Source organism: Epinephelus moara, chromosome 7, assembly GCF_006386435.1.
Source record: "Epinephelus moara isolate mb chromosome 7, YSFRI_EMoa_1.0, whole genome shotgun sequence".
NCBI classification, from domain to species: Eukaryota; Metazoa; Chordata; class Actinopteri; order Perciformes; family Serranidae; genus Epinephelus; species Epinephelus moara.
In genome coordinates, this window is record NC_065512.1 from 35,940,630 (window position 1) to 35,950,383 (window position 9,754).

Here is a 9,754-nt window from a genome sequence, read left to right on the forward strand (position 1 = left end):
TGTGCTTGCAAAAATATTGCCGGGGGGAAACAGGTTTTGGTGTAACACGCCCACAAAAATATCACCTACAGGACGTGAACCATGGCAGAAAAATGGCTACATCCCCGCAAGATCAAACACCGCAAAAGTTAGTAAAGGACGTGTTGAAAACGGTTGAAAACTGCTACACAACCGGAGGTGGTAGGGCGGGACTTCAGCGGGTGGCTCGTTCCGCCCAATGAGAGGCTGATCTCTGCAGCAAACTTCCGCCCACTCAGACTGGGTTTGGGCAACAAAAGCACGTGGTTAAGTTTAGAAAAAAAGAACAGGGCTTGGCTTAACATTCAAATGGTAAGTGAACATCAGCCTCCTGGGTGAAAGTTGGTAGTAGTTTGACCCGTTCCCCACCCCTCCCACCAGCCCTGCTTGGACTTTTTGCCCCCTTAACTTATGTTTTTGTCTGGCCCCTGACGCTGCCAGGTGCCATCAAACAATAACAGTGACCTGCCACATATCATGAAGATGTGAAAGGACTTTTTTTTCTCCTTTTGCATCTGATGCCGAAAGTCACTGCTCAAGCTCCACTATTAGATGACTTTGGAATGAGCCCATGTTGGACACCCAGATGCCTGCCAAGCTGCAGACCACTGTTCAAGACCAACAACAAACAAAACAGGTTGTGCTTTGATTAGTCATTGCTGTCTTTCTAGGGGCACCAAATGTGGGCATTTTGTAACAACCCGAGTTTCTGTTTCTATAGGTTTTTAAGGCACAAAAAGCAGTTGTATTTCCAAAGCCGCTTCTGCTTTTTCTGATCTTTTTCTAGCCAAGCAGTGTTTGTGTCTAAATCTAACCACAAGTTAACCAGCATTGCTACATGCTAACACACAAAATGTAACATAACTCAGGTTTGCAGGAACGTACAATGCCAACCTTTTTTTTCTGATAATTGGGATGAGCTCAACATTGTCACTTTGTTGCACACACACTCACTTGTGCGGTGCTCACAACCAGTGGCTGTCTACTACTGAATTTAAAGTACTATATCATAATACAGCTCAGCCTTTCTCTATTGATCATGGTCTTTTGAGGACTATGTAGTGGGCATGTGTACAGGAAACCTTTGGCCATCTGGTTTTAAATTCCCAGTTGATGTACACACTGCACGGACCCAAACACAGAGAACACACAAGACAGTGATAGCAGCTTAAGTACCTCTAGCTAACAAATCACGCTTTGAGTTTTTATAAATCTTTATTGTTTTGTTCAACTTAACTTAACGTTAACTTCACTTTTATTCAACTTAATCAACCTTTAGATTTGTAATGATCAGTAAAATGGAGATGGTACAGATGAAGATCTGATATACTTGTAGTCATAAACCCCTTTCACAACTGGTTTAAACTAGATCTTTGATACAAATGTGGAGCCAAACATTTGAAATGAGTGAAAGAATTTAACTCAACCCCAAAATTTTATCAACATTTTGTTCTCTTGACCAGACATTATGTGAAGTATTTTCCCTATTGTGAGATTAGGCTCTTTTAGTATAAGCATTCACTTTGATATGGACCTGCTCATTATCTCCTCCTGGTTTATCATTGGAATTTTGGCCCTCCTCTTCAGTAATCATTGGAAAGCAGGAAAAAGGCCTCTTTCAGTGCAGTGCTGTGATGAAGCCATAACAACAGGAAATGGTCACCCCCCCCCCCCCCCCCCCCCCTCCAGAAACCAGCACAAAGGGGCAAACTTTCACACAGCATTTTTCTGTACGCAGTAAAACACCATCCCACTGTACGTGTTTTATACTGAGTGCCTGAAAAGTTTTTGGTTTTGTCATAAATCTGACTGTTTCCAAGATATTGCACTACACGGCAGGTGGAAACTGGTGGTAATATTGTGGTCATCAACCTATTTGAACGATTGCATCGCACTTAAATCACACTTAAAAGTGAAGTAAGTCTGTGGAAAGAAACAGAGATATCAATTTTATAGTCAAAGCTTCTTTGTGTGTTTTCTAACAGGGATTATGGAGCCAAGGGTTTTATGGGAATCCCCCATTTAAAAACGTTGGATGCTTTATGCTGGATAAGTTTCCTTTCACACATCCAGATGGGCACTGCTGGCCAGCAATGCATTTTTTTCTTATGTGAAAGCTGTTTGGACCAAATGACAAAGGCTTATTGTAAAGACAGCTTTAGTACTGCAGCACACATGGGTCTTTTACAGAGTGTCACATGTTCCCTACAATAAAGGAACAACTAAAAATGTCACTCTTCTTCTTTTTCTGGTGTGAAAGTTTTTTTTGTTCGTGTTGACTATTCTGAGTGTGAAAGAGGAAAACAAAGACCAACAGAGGAAGTGGAAATCCTCTTCAGTGTAACTGGTCTGAGGCATCAGTCAAATGACAGCATCAGTCATTCCATAAAATGACCAATTACAGCATATGTTTATGTTCAAATGACGAAGCCCTCTAGCGGCAGCAAGAAATATGAATCTGCATCTGTCTAAAGCGAAAACATAGGACACTGAGATGGCAGAGCACTGTCTGATTCCTATTTCCTAAAGTTAGTGTTGGTTTCTTTAAACCTTGACTACAATTTTTTCCCAACCCTGACCAAGTAGTTTTTGTGACTAAAGCTAAGTTAACTTTAACCATAGCAGTGTTGGATCAGAAAACCTTTAGTTTTGCTCACAAATGACTGAAAAATTATGTTGTTGTACCCAACACAGTCTCACTCTGAAGTTGTCGAAAACCAGCGCTTGGTCAGTAACTTCTGGCGTGAAACACTAACGCATGTTGGCATGATACGTGGCCAGTCAGCGCAGCCAGTCGCTATTATTGTTTAATGACGCCGGGTGGCATCAGGGGGAAATGCGACAAGAAAACAACGAAAGAAAGGGGGTGAAAAGTCTGAGTAGGGCGGGTGGGGACAACAGCCACCGATTTTCAATGAGGAGATCAGTGTTCACTTCTTGTTTGAATGTAAAGCCAAACCCTGTCCTTTTTTCCCTAGACCCAACCGTGTGCATGTGTTGGCTAAATGTAACCACGTGTTTGTTGTTGAAGGAAAAAAAAAAAAATTTGCAGTGTTGTACCAATGCAGTGTGTCTATTTGAAAGAGACTGTGTGTAAACTGTACGTGTCCTGTGTAAATGGAAGTGTATTTTGAAAACAGACAATGCATGTAACAGGCTGAAGTTGACACGGTATCACAGAGTGTCAAAAACAACGAATGCACCCAGGGTACCTTGCACATCATATCTCGACATGGAAAGTCCATGACCAAATATCGATATGTGATATGTGAGAATGTGTTGTTGTACCCCTAGGGACGTCTAGAGGGCATCTGCAAAAGATATATTTTTTCCTTCAGCTTGGTCGACTTATACTTAAGTACTATAATGTACTGTTTAAGGACCTTTAATATTAGATACCAATGACTCAAACCAGGCCTGAGTATGATTGACCCTTCCTACTGCTCAGCTTTCACATTGGTAATGTTGTTCTGTACATGAGTACACTTGCATTATTTGTGTATATTGTTATATAATGAAGGACACCACAGCAATCGCAAGATCTCAAGTCCATACAATAAAGTCGACCTCAGCATTATACCTATTATAGTTTATATTTTGATGACAATGTCAAGAGCAACCCTCTAGCCTGCTCTCCTTTATCACTCATGGCTGTGCAGCTCATAGGATGACACTGACATGTGCTGCCCACATTTGCAGAAAGAGGGGACCGGTGACGTTGAGAAATACCTTAGCAACTCTACTCCTCAACTGCTACTTCAGCTATGTAGATGTCCACTCCACTGTTTGGGTTTTCACATCTGGTGTGAACCACACCAGATGACACATGAATCGTACTTCATACCACCTTTTCAAGTGTTTGGATCAACGAACCATGCACGGGTACAATACACAGTGTTCACACATAACAAACAAACTGGACTTTGCTGTCAGGTCTCTGTGTTACAGCCTTCTTGATATAGTTTGCTGTGTTGCCAGCCATGACAAAGTCGTGATGGCTGGTATTGTTTTATCCTTGTGAGTGTGTGTCATCTTAGCAAAATGTGGTCCCAGGGACAAAAATTATAACAGGAACTACCAAAGAAGCCATTTCGACTATTTTACCAGGTGTTTATATGTCTGTCTGTCTGTCTGTCTGTGGATATATTATTTTGTCACCCAATAGCGTCACATCCGTGCATGATGTTATCCAGAAGTTTGCAAGTGTGTAGTTAAGATCAAAATGAAGACCGACTTCAAAGATGTGTGTGGTCCAAGCAAGCAAGTCAGAGGTAGGGGGGTAGGATGTAGGAGGTAGGGAAGCAGCCATTGGGCCCCCATGTTATGCCCCTAGCCCACATTCATTTGAAGTAGTGAATTGAGTGGAGTGATCCCATCACAAGAAGTTGCCTATTTTCATTTTCCATAAATGCTTATCCTGTTGGGGGTCACAGGGGGCTGGAGCCTATCACAGCTGACATTGGTCAAGAGGCGGGGTACACAGTGGACAGGTCACTAGCCTTTCACAGGGCTGACACATAGAGACAGACAACCATTCACTCTTACACCTATGGCCAGTTTAGAGTCACCAATTAACCTGGATGTCTTTGGACTTAGGAGTTAGGTTTAAAATAGGCCTGTCCATTCAGACTTATACAGCTGACAGCACTGTCTTTAAAACAATGTGAAAGCTAAAAAGTGACTCTTTTCTACACTGCATTAGGTCAGGTAATAAAAGCTTTTTCACTGAACTGTGGGAGTAACAGGGACACTCAGGGCTTTATGTCTATACACTGCATGACGTAATGATGACAGGACACTCCCAGTATGATTGGAGTTACATGCAAATGAAGTAGACTAACCTTTGAATTTGAAATGCAACACAAATGCAAAGCACCATTACGTGCAAAGATTTTCCTTTACCTTGAACCAGATGCTGCACATGGTTCTGTATATATCAAAATGGTCAGGTTTAACAAAGAATTATACCAGCTTTGTGTTGAAAAAGACATGGTGTGGGATGGGGAGATTCTGGGAATGCAATTTAATTGGAAAAATCTTTAAATTAAAAATTCCCTTTACACTGTATTATCGCGCGTCCTCAGGGTCCGCTGTTCCCACCAATGTTTTCTCCACAAGATTAGTGGGGGCAACAGCTGTGTGCATCATCATGTTCTTTCCAAGTTCTGGCAAAAGGGCCACAAGATCTCTTGCAGTGATCGAGCTGTGTGTGTTGTTTCAATTCAAAAATTGGTGAGCAACCAGCAAAGGGTAGCAAAGACTGGAGTAATAAGGTCTCATCTCTTAGAGAGTGTGAACAGGCTGGCAGCAGCACCCTGCACTGACTGGAGACGGGAGATATTTCTCTTGCTGAGTCAGGGATAAAGGGAGATACAGTATGAGCTTGGAAATAATGCAAGCACAAATAAATCTCTTCATGCGAATAAAAGAACACCTAATCTTGCTGATACACCTTAGCTGAAGAAAGCATACTAGGTCTAAATATCACACCATTATGGGACTTAAAGGATGATTACTCTGTTTTGCAACTTGGATACTATTTTCAGAGGTTTGACCATAATTACCATCAGTCTTCTCACCAGGTAAAGTACTGACTGAGATCTGGGAACATGACAGTATTGCTAAAAATACATCAAATGTAGAAAGAAACATGAGCAGTCAGATGATCAAACAAGTTTGAAACAACCCTCTTAGGTTGGCCAGATGTATTTGGATGAAAAAACAAAAGGTGTAAAATAATTGCATAAACTGTCCATTGTAAACCTCTGTCACAGTTTACAGACTTCATGCTTCCATTATGACCTGCCTTACTTGTCATGTGCACACACAAATTGTGTGTTATAGTAACCAATTATTACTAGCACTTAATACACTAACTTTGGGTTTTATCTACAAATAGTTGTTTTTAAGTTGTTTTAAGAATGTAGCTTTGGGGCCTGAGTCCACATAGTGTTTTTTTCTGAGTGTCAGTGTCTTTTTTTACAATTGTTCCCAATGAGGAGGGAGCATATGTGGCTGCATGTGGCCGCCTGGAGAAATGGCACTGCACTCAGCTTTTTTTTTTTTTCATTAAGAGAACTCAGCTTTTTTAATTTAGAGCACTCTGGCTTTTTTGTGCAGCCACTTGTTGCACTTCTAGTTGAGAATCTCTGAGTCTTTCAAAAAGGCACTGGTGTAGTCCCTGTTGCTCCTTTAGCCACTGTCGATCCTGAGCTGTGTATGTCAGTCAAAAATGATCACAACAAACACAGAAAAGCCCTTTTGCTTCATCAAAAAAGCGCTCGGCGCTGGGATAAAGGACTCCCACAGTGCCCTACCAGCACTTGTCTGCCAGAGAAAAACACTATTTGTTACAAGCTGCCTGCTTGTTTGATTGGCTGAGCTTCTTGCCTTGTGGGCAACCTGGTCTCACTCCAAAGTCGTCGAATATCGGCATGGTCAGTGACTTCTGGTGTCAGACAGCGCCGACAAAAGCCGCACTTTTAAGTCGGCGTGATACACGGCTGGTCGCTGTTATTCTGTAATGGTGCCGGGGGTGTCGGGGGGAAATGTGGCTGGACAACAATGTCAGTTAAGGGGGTGGAAGTCCGAGTAGGGCGGTGGGAGGGGTGGTGGATGGGTCCAGCAGCCACCAACTTTTACCCAGGAGGCTGGTGTTCACTTGTTGTAAGAGTGTAAAGCCAATCCCTGTCCTTTTTACCTAAACCCAACCATGTGCTTTTGTTGTCAAAATCCAATCACTTGCGTGTGTTGGCTTAATGTAACCATGTGTTTGTTGTTGAAGGAAAAAAACGTCAGTTTGCTGTGTTGTACCAATGAAGTATATGTATTTTGAAAGAGACTGTATGCAAACTGTACATTTCCTATGAAAACAGAAGTGTATTTGGGCAGCAGTAGCAATAGCAACTTGGAGAGAGTCTGAGAGTCCTGAACGGTCAGCCGTCCTGGTAGGGGATCCTGCAAAGACTCGGCCTACCTGAAGGTTTCTTCCTTTTTTCCTGAATAAGGGTTTTTTAGGGAGTTTTTCCTGACATGCTTTGCAGGTCGAAGGCTGAAGACTCAAAGAACAACGAGATATAGCATAGCAGCACGGCAGCTTGCTTTCCCCAGACACGTTGCTGATCCAAGAAGCTATTCTCCCTCCAGTGGCACCTATACACCCCTGCCTCCTTATCACAACCCTGCTGGCTCTAACATTAATGGCTGTTGTCCTATTTCTGCATTTACCCACGCCTTGACTACCGACACCACCTAGCCGTTAGCTTAGCTCAAGCTAGCCAACGTGCTACATCCACAGCTTAGCTCAAGCTAGCCAACGTGCTACATCCATGGCCTGTGACAACATAATGCTCACAAACCTGGACCTGGCTCACGAACAGTCCTTGCACATTGTCTCCCTCAAAGCGGCCCTCCAGGGCACCGTCCAATGGGATACCTCCACTGGTCCACGGCCTTCCTCCTCCTCCACACCCAGCCTCCAGACATCCTGGGCTGAAGTTGTGATCCGCGACAGAAAGAGACTCCAGGATGCGACTGCCTCTCCTCCTCGCCTGAGCCTCTCCAATCGCTTTGAGGCGCTAGCAGACAACCCAGATCTTCTCCCGGTTAGCATAGCTCAAGCTAGCCAACGTGCTAGCCCCGCCGCTAGCTCTCTGCACACAGCTGCTGGTGGTTGTGCAACGCCTGGCTCTGGAAAAGCCGCTGGCCCTTCTCCGCCTGCGGCTACTGGTGCTTCGCTCACGGGCTCAGGTAGCTCCACATCTGGGGTAACGTTAGCTAGTCCTACACGGCTCAGGTAGCTCCACATCTGGGGTAACGTTAGCTAGTCCTACACCTGCGGCTGATGGCGTCCCCGTGGCTTCCCGCTCCGACGGCCCAGTGCCGTGGCGGTTGCTGGGGCGCCGTCTCCCCGCTCCAGCTGCCCTGCCTCTGGGATCATCGTGGCTGGCTCCACACTGGCAGCTGGCGGTGAACCCACGGCTCGCCGCCCCGGCGGCCCGGTGCTAATGGGTGACGTGGAGCCCTCCTCCCCGCCAGCACCTGCCGGTACCCAGAGTGGCTCTGCTGCGATCCCAGATCACCAGCTCTCCTCCCGGACAACTACCTCTGCTTCACGTCGCAAATTCCTGAAGGAAGCTGTCCTCAGACGCTCCGGAGACCTCCTCCACCCCACGCTCCCGGCAGACTCTCCTCCTCCTAGGGCTGTAACGGCCGATCCAACGCAACACCTGTCCAACCGTGCCCGGTCACCGATCCCGCGGCCAGTGGACGACCCGGACGCTGGCTCGCCACCATCCAAAAACCCTTCCTCGCCCGCTCTTCCCTCCAACCACCCTGATCATCGGAGACTCCATCACAAGGAATATCCGCTTCTTCAATGCCACCACCTGTTGTTTCCCCGGAGCCACAGTCCCGGTAATCCTGGGAATACTCCCTGGGCTGCTGCAGTCACTCCCTTCCTCCATCACCCGCATCGTGGTGCATGTAGGGACCAACGACCTGGCTCGGGGCGCCTCTGAGCTGACCAAAAGTGCTTTCACCTCCCTCCTGGACTTCCTACGCACTTGTGGAAAGTCCGTTTTTATCTCCGGTCCCATTCCCACACTTGGTCGCGGGGACGCTCGCTTCTCCAGGCTGCTCCTGCTGAATACCTGGCTCAGGCCTGCCTGCTACGCTCGAGGCTTCAACTTCGTGGACAATTTTAATCTTTTCTGGAACCGTCCCTCTTTCTTCAAACACGATGGCATTCACCCTACCTCCCTGGGAAGCCGCACGCTGGCAGCCAATATTCAGCATGCCGTACATCACGCGCCACGTGCATGACTATTTACATCACACGCCCCCCCCACCGACACACTTCCTCACGCCGTTCCAACTGCAGCTCAGAGCACAGCCCCGCTCACCAGCGCCCCCGTCCGACCATATCAAACATTAACCCTCCCACATGAGACATTCCCCATACAGTCCATCATAAAGCACAGACCACCCCGCCCTTACTGCACTGAGACTGCGAATTACAAAAATCTATCCCCCATCTTCTGCACTCCTGCTACCCCCTGTACTACTCAAACCCTACAACACCTGAAACTGGCTCTACTCAACACCCGCTCACTGACCAACAAAACTGCCATCCTACATGAATTCATCACTGACAATGAACTGGACTTCCTCTGCCTCACCGAAACCTGGCACAAACCCCTGGATTACTTCTCCCTAAACCAGACCACACCCACTGACTACACCTACACCGACAAACCCCGTCCGTCTGGGCGGGGTGGTGCCATTGCTGCCATCTATAAGAAACGCTTTAAAATATCCACAATCTCCATACCTCCTGCTCAGTCCTTCGAACAAGTCACCCTCAAACTGTCTGGTCCCACTTCCCTGGTCATCGCCATCATCTACCGCCCTCCCAAACCAAACAACTCCTTCCTCTCAGACCTCGCCGAATTCCTCACCCAGCTATCCGGCGTATCCCCCTCAATTCTCCTGCTGGGGGACTTCAATATCCACATCGATGATCCAAACTGCAAAAGTGCAACAGACCTCCTGGAACTGCTCCACTGCCTTCACTTCACCCAGCATGTCAACTTCCCCACCCACTGTCGCGGCCACATCCTGGACCTAGTCTGCTCCACCAGTCTCACCCTCCACCAACTCTCCAGTACCAACCTCCACATCTGGGATCACCTGGCCATCCAAGACCACTATACCACCCCCAACCCTCCCCCGCAAC